Source organism: Periophthalmus magnuspinnatus, chromosome 5 (assembly GCF_009829125.3).
Source record: "Periophthalmus magnuspinnatus isolate fPerMag1 chromosome 5, fPerMag1.2.pri, whole genome shotgun sequence".
NCBI classification, from domain to species: Eukaryota; Metazoa; Chordata; class Actinopteri; order Gobiiformes; family Gobiidae; genus Periophthalmus; species Periophthalmus magnuspinnatus.
The window spans coordinates 25,209,526-25,231,797 of NC_047130.1; positions in this window are offsets into that span (position 1 = coordinate 25,209,526).

The window sequence follows — 22,272 nt, forward strand, 5'->3', positions numbered from 1 at the left end:
ATGGGCTTGATACTTAATACTGTTTTCAATACCACGATAATACCGTACCGTGATAATAATGTTTGACAATAAACATTTTGTAGAGTTTTTTAGTACTTTCTATATATTAACATGTGGTCTGATACTAGTTTTGATAAAGGTTATTTAAAAACTGTTCAAGAAAGGTCACAATCCATTCTGTTCATGTGACTTTTTCAGTGCCAGTACTTAAGTTCAGTTAGTACCGTGTTTCGATACCAATTTCAGTAGCAATTAATACCTGTCCATATTTTTGACAACTCTAAAAGCAATCAGGAGGAGTGGTCTTTCGTAAAATGGTAGCTGTCAACTTGAAATGTGCACTTTGATGTCTCATATGTGGTTGGTCTTCTCTCGTAAGTGGGTTAACATTAACATGAAAAAGCCCATAGATTTCAAAGGGAATTGGTCCTCTGATAGATAGCTTCAGTCACAGTAAGACTATTTTTAGATGCAAGTCATTTCAGATAATGTCAACTCTCAGCTTGACGCTAACGGCATTTTTAATAACTGATTTATCATGAGTAATGTCAGTGTTCCATATAACAAAATGTATAGCTGAGAAGACAGTGGGTTTTCATTTCACTAGAACAGAGTTAACGTCATTAGGTAAGATTTTACTACAAATCTTGCCAAGTTTTTTCTAGTTTTTTTAGCTAAAGTTTATAATTTGACTTCCTGGGTGCACATGGGCAGCAGATGTGGCACATGGTAGAGTTAGGCCTAATTTCCCCCCCCCCAACTGTTACCTAGCAACCGTGTTAACAAGGGCCAAAGCCAAAAGTCTAATAGTTAGGGTTAGACTAATAAAAATAGATAACAAAAATTAATGTTTGGACTGTCAGAAAAATACCTAATACTGTTTTAGAACTCTGCACTACTACTAATGCAAAAGTATGATAAATATTTACCAGATACTATCCCACCAAACCAAATACTTAGAAAAACATGATGTGGCAAGGCAAGTTTATTTGTATAGCACAATTCGTACATAAGGTAATTCAAAGTGCTTTACAGAATAAGAAAGACATTAAAATCACACAAATCAAAACATAAATAATCACCCAATCTGCAGCTCTCTCACCCACTCGTCTGCCCCTTTAAAAACTCTCTCTCTCGCTCTTTAAACACGGTCTTGCTCAGTTTAAGAACTTTCCCATTACTTTACAAAAAACTTTCCTGTCACTTCTCAAATACTTTCCTGTCACTTTACTATGTCTAATATAAAAGTCCATCAGTCCATGTTTCTTTTGTCATCATAAAATTACCATTAAAGGAGAAGAGGCAGAATAAAAACCTTTCAGTCGTATGCACAGATAAACAGAACCGTTTTGAGCCTGGATTTAAACATTGTCAAAGTAGAGGCCTGGCTCACATCTTCAGGAAGACTGTTCCAAGTTTTAGCTGCATAAAACTTAAACGCTGATTCTCCATGTTTAGTCCTGACTCTGGGCACCAGCAGGAGGCCGATCCCTGAAGTCCTCAGAGTGTGAGATGGTTCATATGGCACTAACATGTCGGAGATGCACTTTGGACCTAGGCCATGGAGAGACTTGTTCACAAGCAGAGCTGCTTTAAAGTCTATTCTTTGAGCTACAGGAGCCAGTGCAGAGACCTGAGCACAGGACTTATGTGCTCATACTTCCTGGTTCTAGTCAGGAACCGAGCAGCAGTGTTCTGGATGTTCTGTTCTGTGTTAAGGCTCGTTTGGAGAGGCCAGTGAGCAGGACGTTACAGTAGTCTAACCTACTGGAGACAAATGCATGGATAAGTCTCTCTAAGTCTGGCTTTGACAGTTTACCTTTGATTTTTTTCAATGTTTTTTAGGTGGTAAAAAGCTGCAGATGTTATTGATTTGATGTGGCTGTTAAAGTTCAAGTCTGAGTCCATTATTATGTGCACTTTAAAACAGCCGTATTACAGTCCATGGAGATGATGAGGTCCAAGTAGCATTGTGTCCCGCAGTAATGAGAATACTATGTGTAAAATATCAAAAATTAAAAAATAAAAACTTAAGAAAAAACTTTGATATTTTAAAAGAATTTTACCTTCAAAGTTTGCACGTTGTGATTTTACACAATGATAAGAGCATTCTTCATTGAGTCTTCAAATATTTGTTCTTCTTTGGGAACTTTCCAAAATTCTTCATTGACTTAGTTGACATATTTGTTTAGTTTTTTTCACCAGGCAAACTCAGATAGAAATGTTGACTTGAACCTTACAGGGATGTTCAAATAATGGAAAATCATTTTGTTTGAAGATGCTACTTCTTACCATATATATCTTTTGACAAACGAAATACATGCTTTATTTGTTCATAACGACTTTATTCAGGGTGATAAATATTTTAAAAAGTCAATTTTAAAATTTAAGAGTGGTTTGAGGCATTAAAGTGCGTAACATTATACTTAAATATGCAGTTGTAACGATAAACACAGTAATCTCAAGGTCAAGGTCATTTAAAAGTAGAAGTAACACAATCCTCATTAGAATTTATTCAACACTGGAAGATGCTTAAAATGCTTAAAAGTTGGGTAGAAGTTAGGCTCCAGTATGCACATTAGAATTTGAATGTAAACGTATTACATAAGGCGCTGATATCAAAGTTTTTTTTTAGTTTTTTTTTTTTTTTAATAAAGAGATAACACTGACGAGAATGTGATTTGACATATACAAATGTCGAAACAAAAGCACACAGTTCACATAATCTTCAACGGGCTCAGCTGCAATCGTCTTTAAAATTCATCTGAGAAGTTCCTGTCAAAGAGGATGAAGAAAGGAGAAGCTGTGGGAGCTGTTTTATCACATGAGAGAGCGAAGAACAAAGCAGAAGTGTCCCAACCTCATCTGACTCCTCCTCCACCACACAGGGCACGCCATCGCTGCCCTCCTCCGCCAGAGTAGTGGCGTAGTCGTCGTGTCGCTGCAGCACAGAGTACCTGTATGTGGCCTCACTGCAAAAAATAAATACATAAATAATTAAAGCAAATAAAAGTCATAGAACAAGACTTGAAGAAATCAAAATGCCGTGCTTATAAATGGCACAGCAGTTATATGTAGTTAAACACTTGGTTTGTTTAAAGTGATTTTCAACACATTCATCAGCATTAGTTTATTTTTTTTCTCAATACCTTTACAGTCTGTGATACCTTTAAAATTGCACCTTTACTTTGCATTCAGCATTTCATAAAACACACAAAAGTTCTCATGGCTCAAACATTCAAGTTTTCATCTGTTTTTCAATGTTTGGTTTGAACTAAGAAAGTGCAACCTTGAATTTAAAGTTGTGTTGCTTAAAGTTGAGTTAGTATTTAACACTAGAATCAATAGGTTGCATTCACATTCATGAATTTGATCATTTCAGATGTAGAATATAGAATATAGATCTAATGCTTTTGACAAATGTTGAATCTATCATTAGTTGACAGGAATTGGCTCCATAAACTTGCCATACTGAACATAATTTATAACATGAATTTATGTGATTGGGATTAAATAACAACGCTTTTGTCAAAACATCATTTCACTTTTGTTTATTTGTGCTACCAGTGAAGATGTTGAACTTTATGCCAATTTCTGTTTCATGTGGATGTGCCCAGTAATTACAAAGCTATTAATTATAGACCAGGTCGATAAGTTTGCAATCTCACAGTTAAACAGCAAATTTCACTGTTGGCCGTGTGTAACAGAACTTTTACATCAGATTTTCCCTTATCTTTTCACCTGTGGATCTAAAGGCTCAGGAGTAACCCCCATTTCCTCATGACTTACTTTAATGAAAGGTATTAAAGCACACCATTGAACTTGCTTACTTGACTGGGAAGCAGTATTTCCGGATGATCAATACTGCAGCGGCTATGGCAGCAGCACAAACAAAGATTACTGAGGCAATAAGGCCAGGATGGAGTCGAGGCCCCACCTGAACAAAGACAAATGAGAGTAAAGTGATTTAACAGTGAGGTACAGTTAAAGAGCCCATAAAGCTCACAGTATGATGAGTGGAGCTGATAAAAGGAAGAGATGCAAGGATAAATGACAGCTTAATATGCAGCAGCAGCGCTCAGGAGCAGGAGGTGTTTAACCCGAGAGAACAAGCGCAGAGGAGACTGTGTGGAGCGCGTGAACTGACAATCAATATAAAGGAAGAGATGAGTTGATAATTGTCTTTTTAACAGAGTTGTATCGTTCATACAGGGGAAATATGGGTGTGATTTTGTGCTGCAAATGGTATAAAAAAAAACCTGACATAACAGCTTCATTTGAGGTGCATTATATAACTTTTTGACGGACTGTCTGCCCTCTGCTTATTTCCATGAAGATGTTATTGCTTTGCACAGAATGTTTCACAGTATGGAATTAAACTCATCTAGCTCTAAAAATACAAGCACCAGGACAAATAACAAGTCAGATCTGTGTTGAAGCGAGCCCACTCACTGTAAGAATGCATGTTTTTAACCCCTGTAAACTGAGTAAATGCAAGATAGTAAGATGAGTAAGAGACGTACCTCGAATAAGAAACTTACACAGTGCATCTATGAGACAAGATATAAATAGTGACAATAGAAGTATCATATTATGTGAAATCGAAGTCCTGGCAGCAGCAACTTTTCATCCACGTTCTTTTGCTCCAGTAACATCCACAGTGGAGCCTAGTTTTTAGTAATGCTATTTCTATCAAAGAACTTTGTGCAAAGTTTACTTGGAGACCACATGTGAAAGTGTTCTCTCCCTGATGCTTTGGGCAGGGGCCTCCTGCTTCAGGTCCTCTGTTCATCAATGTCATTCAGGACACTACAAAACTACTTTCTAAGGCAAATGATCGGTTTAGCAATGATTATCACACAGTATTATGGCCTCTACGAGTTAATAAGTGCCACTTTTTCAAGGCTATGGCTGATTTTCAGGAGTTATTTTGATGATTAAATTGATTTTGAGAAAGTATTAGTAGCGCTGTAAACGACCGAAGGGAAGAAGGAAGATCTTTACAGTGAACCTACCTCTGTTCCGGACATTTTTATAAATCTTTAAAGCTCTCTCTGGAGGCTCTAGAGGTATATAGTTACGGATCTGATATTTTAATAAAAATAGTGCTTATATAAGCATTTTAATATCAGTTTTTAGTAGCTGATTTGGACAAAACTACATGTTTGTTTACTTCCGGGTTCCTCGCACCTGATGCTTTTCCACGCCCACTCTCTATTTCACGTGACCAGCTTTCTACATGTTTGACTTGAAACCCTCAAGGAATGTAGTGCAGAAAACCCCCCAAAACATAATAATAAAAAATGAAATAAGATTTATCTAATGCTAAGACTAAATGCGATGATATAGTGTATCAGGGTCAATATTCTTAGCACTTTGTTTACTTGTTTATGAGGGATCTCCATTAGTTTCTTCCACGGTGCTCCTCTAGTCTTCAGTGCAGTCATGTATAGAGTTAAAACGATTATTGCAGTAATAGTTAAAAGTGAATTACAATTAGCCCGTATTTACAACAGAATTTCAGTGGTGCAAGGTAACAAAGTAACAGTAGTGTACTTAAGTTAAAAAAAGGTATCTGTACTTTACTTAAGTACATTTTATAGTGGGTACTTTTTACTTTTACTTCGCTACATTTGAGAGCAGGTATCTGTTCTTTCTAAACTACATTTTTTAACTGGACTGAGAAGTAAAAAGTACTTTTCATATGATTTGAGGGGTTATTTTTTTATCATGTTCGTGGTAACATCATAACTAAAGTTTTGGATTTGAGCAAACAAAAATAAATAAGCTATACAAAACTCATACAAAATTGATTCATATTGCTGTTGATCAAAATATGTATAATTTTTTAATCAACGTCACTACATATAACACTTTAACAAAATTGAGTACTTCATCCAACACTGCTGAAATTAAAGTTAGAAACAAGGCAGCCTACTTTAAAATGCAAGAGCAATATTGTGCTATATGTATATGAAAAATGTCTATGTATTTATTAATCCCTGAAAAAGTCAATTTATTGTAAAGTTGAAAATTAGGTATTATTTCCTTTTGCTTCTCCATTACTTGAATATAGCTTGCTGTAGTTAAAAACAACAACACTTCCATAGAAACCATCTTTATTGCATTATAGATCGCCCACACACAAAGCTTTGTACATGAAATGCATCAAGATAATTGTATAGTGCACAGTCAGTGATGGAGATGCTGCAGAGTAACAAAAGTTTACAGAAAGAAATCAATTCAAGTCAAAGCTCAAGGAAGTTCATTCGTGGTTTACATATTATTACTTTGCCAAGACTCCTGAATAGAAAAGTGCAGCCTTGAGTGAATGGGCAACAAAGCATGTACGCCATTATGTGAGCTGAACTCCCTCCACCATCGTGAAAAGATTCATTAACAGCTCAATAGCCCAGCCTGAAAATCCATAGGACATTCATCTTGTGATTTATTCATTAGATATTTATCATCTAGTGTCAGGCTAGTTCGTAGTACTTCCCCGACTTCGGATCAAAATAGCAGTTCAGGCAGGGATCATAGAGCAGATTCAGATACTCTTCCTCGTTCTCTTCAATCACTCGTTTATCTGCTTCTGAAATAGAAAAAAAATCAAATCAGAGGCACATTCAAAGGCGATTGTTCAAAAGAGACATTTAAGAAGTTATTCAAATAGATGACATGTATGACACAACTGCAACATCTGTTTATTTTTTGGTTCAACATGCCAAATATGAAAAAGCACATTATCTACTGTGCACTTTGTGACCTTCAAGCTGATTTTAAAGTCATCTTCAATTATAATTTACTCTCATATCAAAACGCACTGGTCTATGCTTCACAGCCACATTATAGCACCGTAGAGCCGTCCTCGTAATCCCCATTACTTAAAGGCCTGGATGTAGTTGTTAAACTGACAGGCTGTTAAATGCTTAAAAAGGTTATGGAGTGCCCACATAAGGACCGCTTTATCTTATCAGAAGTTCGGCGACAATAATGAAAACTAATTATGAGACAAGTTGTGAAAGCGGTTTAAAAATGATGTTGTAAACCAGAAAAAGGTTTTGTCAATTAACCCTGTGGACGTGTCTGGGGGGAGCGCACATGTAATGAGGCTGTCTCTTCTGACCTATGGAGTTAGACAGAGGACACGGAGCACACCGCTTGTGGGTTTTGGCCCTTAATTAGAAATGACTTCACAGGTTTTTTTCAGCCTCCTCCATTTGAAGAATGTAGTTAAGAGTGACAATGGACACTTGACTCATTACCTCAGACAGGAAGGTTATGTTTTCATTTGCATTGGTGCTCAGTCAAGGTAGGAAGGACAGGCAAGAAAAAAAGGCTTTTGAAGTGAATTTCAGGGGGAAAAAAAAGTTACTCTCTCTTATTATTAGAAATTCATAAGAATTCTATTTCATTTTGAGTTTAAGCCAGTGATAATAATTCCACTCATCAAGGATCAGAAGAAATTCATGGCCATTTTGACACACTGCTTCTTTATCTTGTTTTATTACTGCAGATTTGTATTCTACTGCTAGTCTTAAACTTACGTTGTAATACTGAAACTTCCTCAGCGTGAAACAAATAAAGGTTGTCTTATCTTATATGGTTTGTTATCTTTTTTGCAACTGTTATCTGTGAATCAAATCGACATTTTTGCGCATGGCTGCTTGAGCTATTGAGTTATACAAAATTAAATTGAATCTCCCTGCTCTATCATATGTGTATTACTAAAAAGAGTAAGTTCAGTAAGTTCATTAAGCTTAAAACATACACCAACCCTGCATATAAAATACATTTCTTTGGTAATCTCATCTTAATTAGTTTAACTCTACAGGCACCATGTTTAAAGTAAGAAGACATGCATCACATATATAAGCAGCAATTTGTTCCATTAACACAAGCCATTCTTTATGATTCCAGTACAGATTAATCACTGTTGTTGCTGCTTTTGTTCTAAATCAAAATGGTGCCTGAATACTAAAATAAATCCAGAAATTACCTCCAACTAGATCTTCCCCATTGTCCCATGTGGTTTCTGACCTTCGGCGCTGACCGGGTGCCATAATAGGAGGGCTGAGCACGTCCATCCACTCCCTGGGGACCACAGCATAAAAAGACCATCGTCATGACAGTTTATGGTATTACACTCACCATCCAAGCACATCATAAAGATACTGTACAATATTTTTACAATAAAGCCTCCATCAGCGTGCATCGAAGAGAGTCATTTGAGCATCCATTGTCCTTGAACCACTTGTGCAGGAACACTTAGCCTCCGGGTCTCTTGGTTTTTACCTGAAGGATCGTTTATTAAGGCCTGAGAGTGTCCACACCGCGGCCATAGCAGGGGTCCTAACCTTGTCTGTGTGGAGGAGGGAAGGATTTCCTTTCGCTCTAAATGAGTTTGTTCTCTTCGTCATAAAGATACACCGCCTCCCCCTATAGATCATGGGCTTCTTTGTATCAGGTTAGAGCCAAATTCTTTTATAGCAGGCAATGACAAATAAATACGACAGAGGGGAGAGACACAATAAGATGAATGGACAATTTTGGGGTAAGAAATGCATTGAGATGGAATTCTATCTGTGGAACCTGGATGCTTTATAACAAAAAGTGAATTTGTGGTTTATTTTTCATCTCGAGTCATTTGGAAATACTGTGTCTCCATAGCAACACTGCCAATCAAATTCTGTTCTCCTTTTGAGATTGTAAACAGATAAGTACTTCTGAACATTAAATAGTATTCCCTGTAAAAGTATCATTGCTACTACTGCTACTACAACTGCTGAACCCAATTGATCTCAAAGGTATTAAGTCAAAGTACAGCCTGGTGCCCACTTTATAATAACTACACCTTAATTAGCCTTTTTAAACCATGCACAAAGATATACAACTGATCGATTATGGTTTACAGAATGCTTAGATGTGTTTCTATAATCGCTGAATGGGTTGCCTACTTTCTTGATGGTAATGTACAGCATCTGCTCAGTTGCACTCCAGATATCATTTTGTTACCATTCAATTGACAATCTGAATCTTCAATAGAACACAATATCCATTATGTGAGAGCAGCCCACACAAGAACATAATAACATTTGATCCTGGTGATACTTATGGGAAAAGATCAGAACAATTTAACTTAATCATCCTTTTGTGGGCACTGGGAGAATGTGATATATTAGAAGCTTATAGCAATTTCCTTTTGTGATATGAAACATAAACTGGTAATAGATTCACTGCAATGTAACGTGTTAGATGCATTAAATCGCACAGTTAAAATGGCTGACGAGCACAAGTTTCAGCTTATATTAAAATTGAATAGCTTAAATATGTAAATGAGGTGCAAAAACACAAGCGGAGAAGGCAGAATAAAAGATATGTTGATTAATTTAGTTCAAAATGACTTTGAAAATCTTCTGTTCTAAAGATGAGAGCTTTCCATTCTAACAAAGGTATTCATGCTTCTGACATCTCTTTCACTGAGAACGTCAAAAACTCGGGGAAAAAAAGTGTGATTCAAAGCTACAATTTGAACAGCACATAACGAAGCTGAATTTGGCAAGAGTGAATAATTCTTGGGTTTTAAATGCATAATAATTAAAGTGCGGAGAGCTTTGATGAAAAGAAATGAATTACTTTTATGTTCAGCAATAAAAATGACTTTTTACAAGCTAACTCGATGGAAACTATATGAACATCTTTAAGATAGACATCAATCTTTATTATAGGCAAAAAACAGAGGATGAAAATTCTATTGGTCTCAAATAAAAACACTGAAAGAACAAAAAGTGAAGGATGAAACGGTTTGACATCCGTGCAATTGTGGCATTCAAACTCACTGAGACAGATCTTTTCTAAAAACATATCCATTGAACGCTTCAATGATATCCTCATTTTACATTTGGTATGCTACCCAAAAGCATCATATGCAAAGACAGAAATGTGGGGAAAAAGGGACAAGTGTAAAAAAAAACACTAAAAAAAACGCACACACACACAGAGAAAAGCTTGCGGTGTTGCCAGGATCCTAAAAAAAGCCATGATAGAAAAGCAGTGTTGGGCTGTTTGTGAATGCAGCGCCCCAAAGAAAAACAAAGAAAACAACGACAAATCCTGTGCAGCTGCTCTTCAGTATGTAAATGGAGGCTCAGTTCAAAGTCTAATTTCAGAAGTACAGCTGTGGATCCTGAAGTGCTGCAAGAAACAAGTCACACAGGCAAGCCATCTCAGCTGTTTCTGGTGATGAATAAGTTATGATAAGGAGTTATGTTATAATCAATACAATATTAGTTCCAGGATGAGTTCATAGGGAATATAATAGGCAATAGAGTTAATATAGACAATAAAACAACCACATAGACTTGGCTGTTGGCTTGAACTTCATAACACCTGTCACTTTAAATAACTCACATCCACAGTGCTTCTGTTTGCTCAGCCGGTTGTTCTGTCTTTGCTGTATATTTTGTATTGTATTTGTATGTTTTTTTTTTTTTTATCCAGTCAAAGTCTATTTTTATTCCAACAACCTATTTTATGCATGTATTTCTTGTTGCACTGAATTGCCAAACCTCAGGTGCACTACGTAATTGTTACATGTTATTTCTTGGTCTACAGTGTTCCACAATATGGCATTAACCTTATTCATGTGCACTGAGAAAAGTGCTGTGGTGATCTCAGTAAGAATGAGCATATACACTGCCTGGCAAAAAAAAAAAAGTCGCTACCAAAAAACAGGTCACACACTCTAATATTCAGTTGTTCCGTCTTTAGCTTTGATTACGTCGCACATTCGCTGTGGCTTTGTTTCGATTTCGCTTCTACAACGTCACAAGATTTATTTCCATCCAGTGTTGCATAAATTTTTCACCAAGATGTTGCATTGATGCTGGTCGAGTCTGACGCTGCAGCTTCTCCAGCTCATCCCAAAGATTCTCAGTGGGGTTAAGGTCTGGACTCTGTGGTGGACAATCCATGTGTGAAAATGACGTCTCATGCTCCTGAACTACTCTTTATCAATTTGAGCCTGATGAATCCTGGCATTGTCATCTTGGAATATGCCCCGTGTCATCAGGGAAGAAAAAATCCGTTGATGGAATAACCTGGTCATTCAGTATATTCAGGTGTCAGCTGACCTCATTCTTTGAGCACAGACTGTTGCTGAACCTAGACCTGACCAACTACAGGAGGCTTGGACCTATTTGTTTAGTTAAATTCAGGTGGCGACTTTTTTTTTTGGCCAGGCAGTGTATCTGACTAATGAAAACATCTATAATTCAACCACATATCACACCTTTAAAAATTCGATTTATTTGATTGTGTGGCTGATGCTTATGACTTATGATTTAATTACAGCAGATCCAAAATGTTTCACTTTCAAACTATAAAATATGTGTTTGACTTTGATTTGAACTCTTCAAACACATTTACTTTTACAAAATTGTCGAATTTATTGTTTGTCATTCAACATATAGTGTATTTTCTCCCAATAGCATGCGCACAAAATAACAATATTTATGCCTGTTCAAACCAGCCAATCTGGCCAGGAGTGCATCGACCCAGCTTTTTCCATTCCAATACCAATGTCAATACTTTGGCTTTAAGTATCAACCGATACCAGGGCAGAGACTGAAAATATAATTTATTTCCTTTAAAGACAAACAGCGTATGGTAAAAAATGATCCAAATGTGTTTTGACTATTATTTATCATTTAAAGTAATTACAAAACAACTTTATAAAAGTACATGCTTAATTATTTTTTACTTATTATGAGACGTTTTGGACCAACACTGGCCACGAAACAGACCAAAATGAGATATCGGCTGAACCGATATCTTGGAACCTAGATCCACCAAAATTTTCAGCATGGTCACAGATACCGGATGATCAGTACCAGATATCGGTACATCCCTAAACCTGGCTTTTCATCAATAATGACAAGTGTTAGGGAGGAGGTGTGAGCATAATGTCGAGCAGCCAAATTATGATGCAACCTCTTTGTCTCGGTTGGTAACGTGCTGCGGCTGTGTACACTACAAAGACATGGAGATGTGAGTGTGAAGACAGTGCATGCAGTGGGACATGTGTGGGCCAGTAGTCCAGTGGGGGACAGATATAGGGCTTTGGGGAGCTGTGAGGGGAGCCACAGGAGTACTATGTCATTTTTTTGGTGGACGATCTGCCACCTTCTTTCCTCCATGGAGATGTTTCTGTTGAAACATCATTCATTTGTCTCAAGACAAATACCTTTATCCCATATGTGAACAATTTCAGCTAAAGCCATCAGCAACATCTGCATGGAGACAAGAATATGTTGGACACTCTACCAGGAAAGGTACACAGTGCATCTTTAATTGACTATGGAACTAAGTTGAATTGAACTGGCATAATAAAGTGAACACACACACAGTACAGTTTCAAAATTTAAAACATACTTGGTTTTGCTTTAGTTGTAATATGATTTTAGGTGATCCTTCACTGCTTTGTGTCTGTTTAAAAAAAAATAAAATTAAGACCTAGAAATCACAAGGTTTTGTTGGAATTACATTTTTGCAGTAATATGATCATAAGTTGCAGTGGTAGCTGTAACAAGTGATAGTAGTAGTGACAATAGTGGTTAGAAAAGCAAACTAATAATTATAACCATTCTCATGCACTTCCTACTCCATTTCTGCATATAGAATATTTAATCTCAAAACACTACCTCAAACTCAGAACTGTCTGTCCTCTTTTCTGTACTTTACATCAGTGTAGCATTTGAATTCTTGCTTAACTTGTTTCTTGTTGTGCATAACAGTCATCTGTATGTTCATGTTTTCATCATTGCCATGCTGACAGCCCTCTGAGTTATAACATGTTTTATATAACATGACTTCTTTGTGCTACACTGAAAATGCAAGATCATCGTGGATGCATTATGGACAACAAAAGAGACTACTGCAGAGATGAAACTTTACCTCATCAAAGATAGATTTGGAAAGGGGCACATGGGCAGATTTAAACCTTGCATTGAGCTTTAAATGGCTGTATTTTTTTTGTAGTTGAGTAAAATTTGTCTTGCCCCAGTACTGTGTAAGAGCTCTTAGGGATAAAAATGAGATCACTAGTTTATAAGCACATTTCAGAACTTTCAGAGAACAGATTGGAGTTTTGGCATCACTGTAATGCTAACAACAATTAGCATGCTAAGAGCACACTTCCAATGATTCTTGGAGGATAAAACATTAAAAATAATGACATGCTCATCATGGTGAATAATTGGGATGCATTGCAATTGGGGCATTAGACTTCTATGGGGTATTAATTGCTAAAATATAACACATTTAGATCATCATATTAAACATATAAAAAAATAAATAAATTCTTTCAATTTTCGTTTTTGACGCTCGCTGTTCTGCAAGAGGCGAGCAGGGCTGAGTGTGGTAGGAGCATGGGGAGCACTTGTAACCCGGGTATTTTTCTGCCTATTTCGTCTCTGCCTTGGGTTTTGCCCCGAGACTAAGTCGCAAGTATCGTGAGACTTCGTACACGTACCGCGAGATTTGGTGCGCACTGTCTCTTTAAATATGGCGCTGCGACGCGGCTCGCGAGTGTTGTGGGTCTGGGGAGTGGTTGACCTGCTGCAGGTAGGTATTTAGCTTTTAGCATTTAGCCCTTTAAAACTCACTGATCTCCGCTTAAAACGATCTCTAAATAACTGTTATGCTGAAAACCTTTCTAGATGCCTCTTGCTGCGTGACGGTGCGTTGTGAGTGACTGTATGAAGTGGAACTGGTGAGTGCTGATTTGTTATTGTTTGTTTGGAGCTACCATGCTAATGCTAGCGCTGCGGACCTGTTAGCTGGTGCTGGCGCGAGCTGCACTCGGTCCTATGAAGATTAAGACACTCATTTCTTAAAATGCTATATTTATTCTGTACTGTTTTGAAATGCATTAATATATTTATTGCACAGCACAGAATTGACATTTTCTACATAATGTTAGCACTGAAACTATTGAGTAATGTTTACTATTTAAAGCTTAATGCACTTTGAATTATTGTGCTAATGATATGATCTTTATACAAAGAGTACTCTGTGATGAAACAAATATTTATACATGTACATGGGTTTGAATTATGATCATTATGACGATTTATTGTGACAAATTGTTGTACTGTCAGTTACTTTTTGTAACTTAGCTGTGATACATGGGTTATGGTATTACTTATTGCTGGTCCTGTTCCAGAACTGGATGGCGAGCTAGAAGGCCTCAAGCCTGGACAAATATTGAGTGCCCCCGTCCGCCAGTGCGGTAGGAGGCGCTGCAGCCGCTCCCCACACACACACTTGCACGCACACCAACAATCTCTGCTGGTGATAGGGTTCTGGACTTTGCAAGTATTGCACAAACCGACAACTGGTTCAGCGATCCTCCAAATCTGAACTCTTTTTGTGCCTATGTGGATTTATGGACCCTTTTTGCACTTACGTGGATTATGAACTCTTTTTATGAACAGTGGGAAAAAATCTCAGCTTGCGCACTCAACCTAAATAACTCCTTAAATGCATTGGATCCATTTTTGTTTTATATCACACACACATCTTGTAAATTATTGTACATAATGTTTGTCTATGGCACTTTTGTAAATAACATCACAACTGAGCTCAACTCCAGTATTTGAGTCTGGTTTTCATTGAGCACCCCATTTTCCTCCGAGCCGGCCTATATCTTCTGACCCTAGCCTATTTTATTGTACTACTACATATTGCAGCATTATACATGCTACACACTGATTGTGGACGGAGTCTTAAACATGTGGTATTGTAAACATAACTGTAAGGAGGGTTCTAATAGTTGTTGTGAGAGAACTCAAACATGCATGAATGATTCACCACTTCCGACATGTTTTTGATGAGGGAGCAATGTTATAACATGGTAGAAGTTAATTTGGCAAAATAGCCCCCTCTTTAAAATGAACTAGTGTTTTTCACATTTTGAAGACAGTAAAAATCAGGTACCGTGCCTTTAACCAAACTCTTCCTCATTCATTGTATTCACATATATGCTCATGCTATTTATAAATTCACCTGGAAATAGGAAATTGGTGTCAAAAATCACCTTTATCTTTAAGTGACAGGTTTAACGACGAGTGAAGAATAATGTGTAGGTGTGAATGTGACAATAGCAGTTAAGAGAAGGAGGCTGTGTGACTGACGCGCTGTTTATTTGTTCTTATCTTAAAAGCAGATAAGCCGCATCCATACTGCGCACTGACAACTGACATTTAGCCTAATTCTACACTCGCCGCTTTGCATCTGATTAAAGAATTTCACGCTGGATTCTCTGTTCGGCCGATGAAGCCAATATAAACATAACATAGGCAATAGATGTACCTCAGATATGTCTTATCAGATAATACACGCTTTTACAGACAATGGAGAACATTCCCACAACAACAATTTAGAGATTATTTTGCTCAAATATTTATTTAAGTGCATTTTTGGCACAAAAGCGTATATCTATTATGTTTTCATTCCAAGGAATTTTAATAGTTTTAAATTTTATTATGTTAAAGTCCTAGCATCATTCAAATATCTCTACTATTGATAGTAGAGGTATTTGAAGTAGCAATAGTAGTTAGCCAATAATAGTAATGGGACTACCAGCATCACCCATTGTAGAAGTAGCTTTTATTTTATTGATTAATAAGTTTATACATATCAGAGAGCATATACTCTCATATTGTGTACTCCATCCAGCTCCCATCTTTTATATCAGTGTTTGTAGGTGAGTGTATTTACCTTGGGTTTGAGTTCAGCAGGGGGTTCATCTCCTTTTGATAGTGGTGACCCTGATGGTCAGGCTAAAAGACAAAGAGGCAATCGAAAAACATAGTTAAATATTAAACCATACATTGAAAACAAAACTTTTTTTCTATAACCAAGGTCTGGGCCTTTCAGTGTTTGGTAATGATATTTAACAACTGCTTGCATTAAATTCTAATGTGACTTCATAAGGTAACCGCAAAAGAACAAAGACTGTAACAGGGGTATAAAGTAAGCAAGGTCAGTAGCTTATGTATTTATTTATAAGGTATTCTTACTGACATTTTTGCTTTTAATAAAAACAAGTCTGCAAACATGGGAGAGAAAGGGTAAGGTTGGCGTAAACAGCCCCAGCAGTGATCAAACCTTGTTCGTTTTTCTGATAAGCCTCAACCCGACGGAACCTCATTTTGAAAAACATCCATTCATCCACAAATGTGTTTTGATACAGAAGCATTGTGATGTATTTGTGACAGAGGCAGCAGTGGTCTGTGAGCTGAGTGTAATGAGCGACCTTTAAGTGTGCAGGATGGGAATAGTAGATAAGAATGGTTTCAGTAATATTCGGCTCAAAGAAACACAAGTGCGTAGCCTCTCCATCTTGTCAAGGCTAAGGACCATATTATAGCCTCAGGAGGCTGTTTAAGTCTAGTGCCTGTTTAAAGCCTATTACATTACATGACTTTGATGAAGAAGCAGTCACACCAAAGCAGCAGCCATAGCGATGTGTTACGGGTCCGGTCTAGGGGGCAGACCCGAACAGAAGAAAATCCCTGAAAAACCAGGAAAAATAATGAGACGACAGGCAGTGAGCTCGGTTCTGTGCAGCCTCGCTTCATATTATGAAAGAGGGTTGCACGAGACGCTCCAGGTAGGGTCGGACCGGAAGACCCGCTACATTTCACCGCCCCCTTGTGGCACTCTCCCAAAACACGAAAAAATCTCAAATAAAACAAGTCACATTAAAAATGTATAATAATTGAAAGATTTAGTATATTTTAAAGCAACAGGAGCCTCAAGTAAGTCTCTTTGTAAATAATCCAATAATTAATAACATAAAATGTGACTGCACATTTTGTGTGCGTCACACGCTCCCTGACAACAGAAAATGGCTCCGGACATTTATCTACATAAACAAAACTATATTTTTTTTTCTTCTGCATTTATATGTCTCTTAATAAACAGGCATGTGATGTATAGGAGCAGGAACTGGATATACATAATGCTGTGGAATGAGTCTGTAGGGTGCATGATATACCATCTGGCTAGAGTCCATTCCCCAGACAGCTGGCGGGAAGAAGGCGTTGACTGCATGGGCAGAAGGTGGTGGCTGGTATGCTGACTGGAGCGATGGCTGACCCAGGGATTCGTAGGTGAGCATCTGTGGTGGCTTGCGGGCACGAGTAGACCTCCGGACCTGTGGCTCATCCTCTTCTCCCTCACTGGCCGGTGTATGCTGGTGTGGGGCTGCTGGCTCACCGATGTCCTCATGGTCTGTGTCACCCCGAGCTTTTTCCTCCACAGGCACAGGTGATCTGGGTGCATCTTCCTCGTGATAGTCTGCAACTGGTACAGGCTGATCTGGATTCATATGCAGCCTATCTTGTACAGGGTTAGTTTGTCTTGTGTTCTTCACAGGAATGTGAATCCTGGGCTCTACTGGAACAGCTGTGTTTTGTCTTTGTTGTCCAGCAGGCGGAGCTCTTGGTACCTGCTGTGGAATCCTTAACCAGTACTGAACTCCTTCATCCTCTGAATCTGAAGATGTATTGCTTTTTGTGTCACTGAGTCTTTGATTATATTTTGTCTGTCTCTGCACTCTTGTGTGATGTGTTAGTCTGTTTTTCACGGGTGAGTTGGGGGGCTTGTCTACTGGCAAATCATTGACTAAAAGGAGCAGGTTACGGTGAAGTGTTCTGACTCTGTTACCTCCATTTTCAGCTGTAACCTTGTACACAGGACCGTCTGCTATCCTCTCTTTGACAACATAAATAGTGTTCTCCCAGTATGATCGTAATTTACCTGGGCCTCCCCTCTCTCCCAAGTTACGTACTAACACACGGTCACCTGGTTCTAGAACAGTGCCTTTGTGGTGCTTGTCATAAGATTTCTTCCCCTTTGCACTCGACTGTTGGCTATTTTCTGTGGCGATCTTGTATGCCTCCCTCATCCTCACAGCCCACTTTTCTGCATAGCCTCGAGGAGTACAGGGGTCTTGTTCAGGGTGAAGATTAAAGATGAGGTCCACAGGCAATCTCGGATGTCTGCCAAACATTAGGTAAAATGGAGACATACCCGTGGCCTCGTGCCTTGTACAGTTATAGGCGTGAACTGCATGTGCTAGATGATCTCTCCATCTCTCCTTCTCTTTCTCTCCCAGAGTCCTCAGCATCTGGAGCAAAGTGCGGTTAAACCTCTCTGCTGGGTTACTTTGAGGATGATAGGGAGTTGTACGTGAGTGTCCAACTTTACTTAACTGCTGTAGGGTTTTGAATAGGTCATTTTCAAATTCTCTTCCCTGATCATGGTGCAATTTGTGTGGATAGCCAAATTTGGGAATAAAATCTTCAAAAAGTTTCTCTGCAGCTGTCTTGCCTGATTTGTTTCTAGTCGCGTATGCCTGAGCATATCTGGTAAAATGGTCAACTGCAACTAGGACATACTGGTAACCACCTTTACTAGGTTCCAAATGTAAATAATCAATGGACACAAGCTCTAAAGGCTGACTGGTTGTGATGCTACCCATGGGTGCTCTAATGTGGGTGACAGGCTTTTTACTTTTAATGCAGGGGCACTTTCTTGTCACATAAGTCTCTACATCCCTTTTCATGTAGGGCCAGTAAAAGCGGTCTCTCACTAATGTCAGTGTCTTTTCTGTGCCTACATGACTCAAGTCATTGTGCAAGAGCTTTAGAGCTGTCTCGTGGTAAAGCTTTGGAAGGACAAGTTGGTGTCTGTGACTAGTCTTTCTGTAAAGCAAGCTGTCTTGAATATGTAATTTATCCCACTCATAAAGCAATTTTCTGGCAAGACCACTAATTTTGTTTTTCATCTCACTAGTGAGTGTTTTGACCGTTTCTTTTAGTTTAACAATTTGGCCTATAACAGGGTCATCTTGTTGTGCTTTTACCAATTCAGCATGACTGATGGCTGGTAAGAGATCAGGTACTGGGGTTGTCTGAACTAAGTCAAGAGCGGCTACATAAGCAACATCTTTAGACTCTGCAGCACGACTGCCATCCCAAATTGCCTGAATAGTGTCTCTGTCTAGTTCTTTTGTACAAGCGTCTACATAGTTGTCTATGTCTAGTGGTAGTCTGGATAGTGTGTCTGCGTCTATATTGACTTTACCTGGCCTGTACTTAATTTCAAATCTGAAATCAGCGAGTTCACCAACCCAACGGTGGCCAACGGCATTAAGCTTAGCTGTGCTCAAAATGTAGGTTAATGGGTTGTTATCCGTGTAAACAGTAAAGTGTGGCGCATAGTACAGATAGTCTCTGAATTTTTCACAAATGGCCCACTTTAAAGCCAGAAATTCTAATTTACCTGAGTGTAGGTGGTAACTACGCTCGGCGGGTGTCAGTGTTCTTGACCCATAGGCAATAACTCGCAGCTTCCCACCCTGACGCTGGTACAGGACGGCGCCCAGACCCTGTTCTGAGGCGTCAGTGTGCAGTACAAAGGGGAGGCTGAAGTCTGGGTAAGCGAGCACAGGTGGACTTGACAGGGTTCCAATGAGTTGCAGCAGCGCCCTTTGGTGCTCTTCTGTCCAGTGTATTGGTGTTTTTGAAGGCATCTGGGTGCATTTGGACTTAGATGTTTTCTTTGACTGGACAGATGCACTAGTGTCTTTGGCTACTAACAGTTCATACATTGGTCGTGCAATCTTAGAAAAATCTTGTATATATGTGCGATAGTAGCTGAGAAAACCGAGCAGCTTACGAACATCTCCAACAGTGTTTGGTGTTTTGTTTGTGAGGGCTTTGATAGCCTCAAGGTCTTTGGGGTCAATCCGAACTCCTTCAGCAGAGACTAGACGTCCCACATAGCGAACCTCTTTTCTAAAGAGTTCACATTTGGTTGGTCTTAGTTTCACGCCATGTTGTTGAAGTGCTCGCAAAACACGTCGGACTCCATCTACATGCTCTTCAAATGTTTTAGCATAACAGAGGATGTCATCCAAGTACGGAATGCAGCACTCGTCCCTCAATGAGCTTAGCATCTCCTCCATGCTCCTCTGGAAAGTGGCTGGCGCGTTGGAAAGCCCGAAGGGGATGCGTACCCACTCGTACAATCCCCATGGGGTAATAAACGCTGTCATGTGCCGTGATCCCTCAGCCACATAGCCTTGATGGTAGGCTTTCCCCTGATCCAATATTGAGAACCAGCTATATTCCCCCAACGTGTCAATAAGATCTTGAATGCGGGGCAGGGGATGTCTATCTGGGACCGTCTTATGGTTCAGAAGCCTGTAGTCTATGCAAAGACGGAGGGTGCCGTCTTTCTTACGCACACAGACTACCGGAGCTGCATACGGCGACTTGGACTTCACTATCCACTGCTTTGCTAGAAGGTCTTGAATGTATTCTTTAACTTCCTTGTAGAGTGGTTTGGGAATTGCAGAATACGATCGTTGGACGGGAATGTCATCTTTCAGTGTTATGTTCATTTGTAAACTTGGGATGCACCCGATGTCATTGTCATCACGAGAAAATGCATTTGACTCTTCAAATAGCATTTGTGTCACTACTGTTTGTTGCTCTTCACTTAAATGACTCACATCAACAGGTGGGTGCCACAGCTCAAACGTAGACTCACCAAGTGTCTGCTCTTTTTCAACCAAGTCAGGTGAATTAGAGTCATTTACTGTGGGATTGGCTGTTTCTATGATTTTCTCAATAGACTGGATGCTCCCTAGCTGTGTCCTGTGACCTAAGGTGATGTCACTCTGTGTGGGGTTACCTACAGGGATCTCAACATATGGTCGCTTGCCTTGGTGTATTTCAACCAGTCCATCACCAATGTCGAGTTGCTGCAACTTAGTGTCAAGATCAGCGACTTCAAACAGAGTGACAGGAGCACTAATATCAGTTGAAAGGTGACATCTCAGGTGAGTGACTTGACCAGGACGTATGATTGCACCTTGACGACCTAGTCTGATTTGAGCGTGTTCATATCTGGATTCATTAGTCTGAATGAAGTTCACAATCGTCTCAGCCTGGTCAGCTTGAATCTGCATAGCGTCTTTCAATAGTCTTGAAATGACTGCAACTACCTCTTTTTCCTCAGCTTGTCCTAAAATAAGCTCTTGAATGACGTTGAAGCCTAAGATGGGACGAGGGAGGCTGACTCTGCTGACCAGGAATGGGACTCTGATGGTGAGATCTGGGTTATCATTGTCAGGCAAATTAAACAACAGTTCGATCCAGCCATCATATGGGACAGACTCACCATTAACTGCTGTTACATGGAGGGGTTTGTCTCCCAATAAATCACTGAGGGGCCGAACTTTTTGTTGCGGGGCAAAAGTCTTTCTCCAAACGCGATCAACAATGCTGACTTGAGCACCAGTGTCCAGGAGAACAGAAACTGCATAGCCATTTAGATTGCACTTGAGAAGACATTTTTGGCCTAAAATCTTAGCTACTCTTTGTGATGCAGACATTACCTCAGCAGAATGACAAGCAGAATCACCAGCTGAGTGAGAGTCATTTTGATTCAGTTCAGTGGGTGTGTACTGCTGTATCCTTGGTTTGTAGCCTTTGGTTCTTTTTAGACATCCAACTGCACGGTGTCCCTCCTCGCCGCAGACATAGCAGTGATTGCAGTTGGTTCTGCGATTAGCTACGCAATCAGGACAACCAAACTTGCTCTTTCTCTGCTGCTGGCGGGGCCTATCTGTACAGTGGCATGCACAGGGCTGATCTGGCACTTTTGGTTTTGTCTGAAGTGAGCTTATAGCATCTGTCAGTGTTTGTACTTGTACACTGAGTCGTCGAATGAGCTCATCTTTTGTTTTTGACTCTGAGTTGGGCTTTACTTTTGCTGCACTAGACTCAGCTTCATTACTGTGAGCTAATGCAGTTTTAGGGCGAGTAACACGACCTAAACGCCTTCTACGTTCACTCTCCTCGTTTGTAGTTTTCGTAATTTGCTTTAGGAGCAAGTCATCAGTCACTGATGGGTCAGACAAAAGATGTTTCAGTTCACGTCTAATGTCTTCATGTTTCTCACTTAAACCTTGATACACAGTGTGCAGGAACACATTTTGGATTGTTTCAGCTTCATACTTAATATCACAATCTGACTGTTTTGATGTAAATATTAATTTTTGCTTAAGTCCCATCATACGGTACAAAAACTGTTGTGGAGTCTCCTGTTCGTTTTGTTTAGCTGTTATGAGTCCTTGGAACAGTTCAGTTGTACTTTTCTCTCCTAAATGGGATTTTAGAAAACTCTTCAACT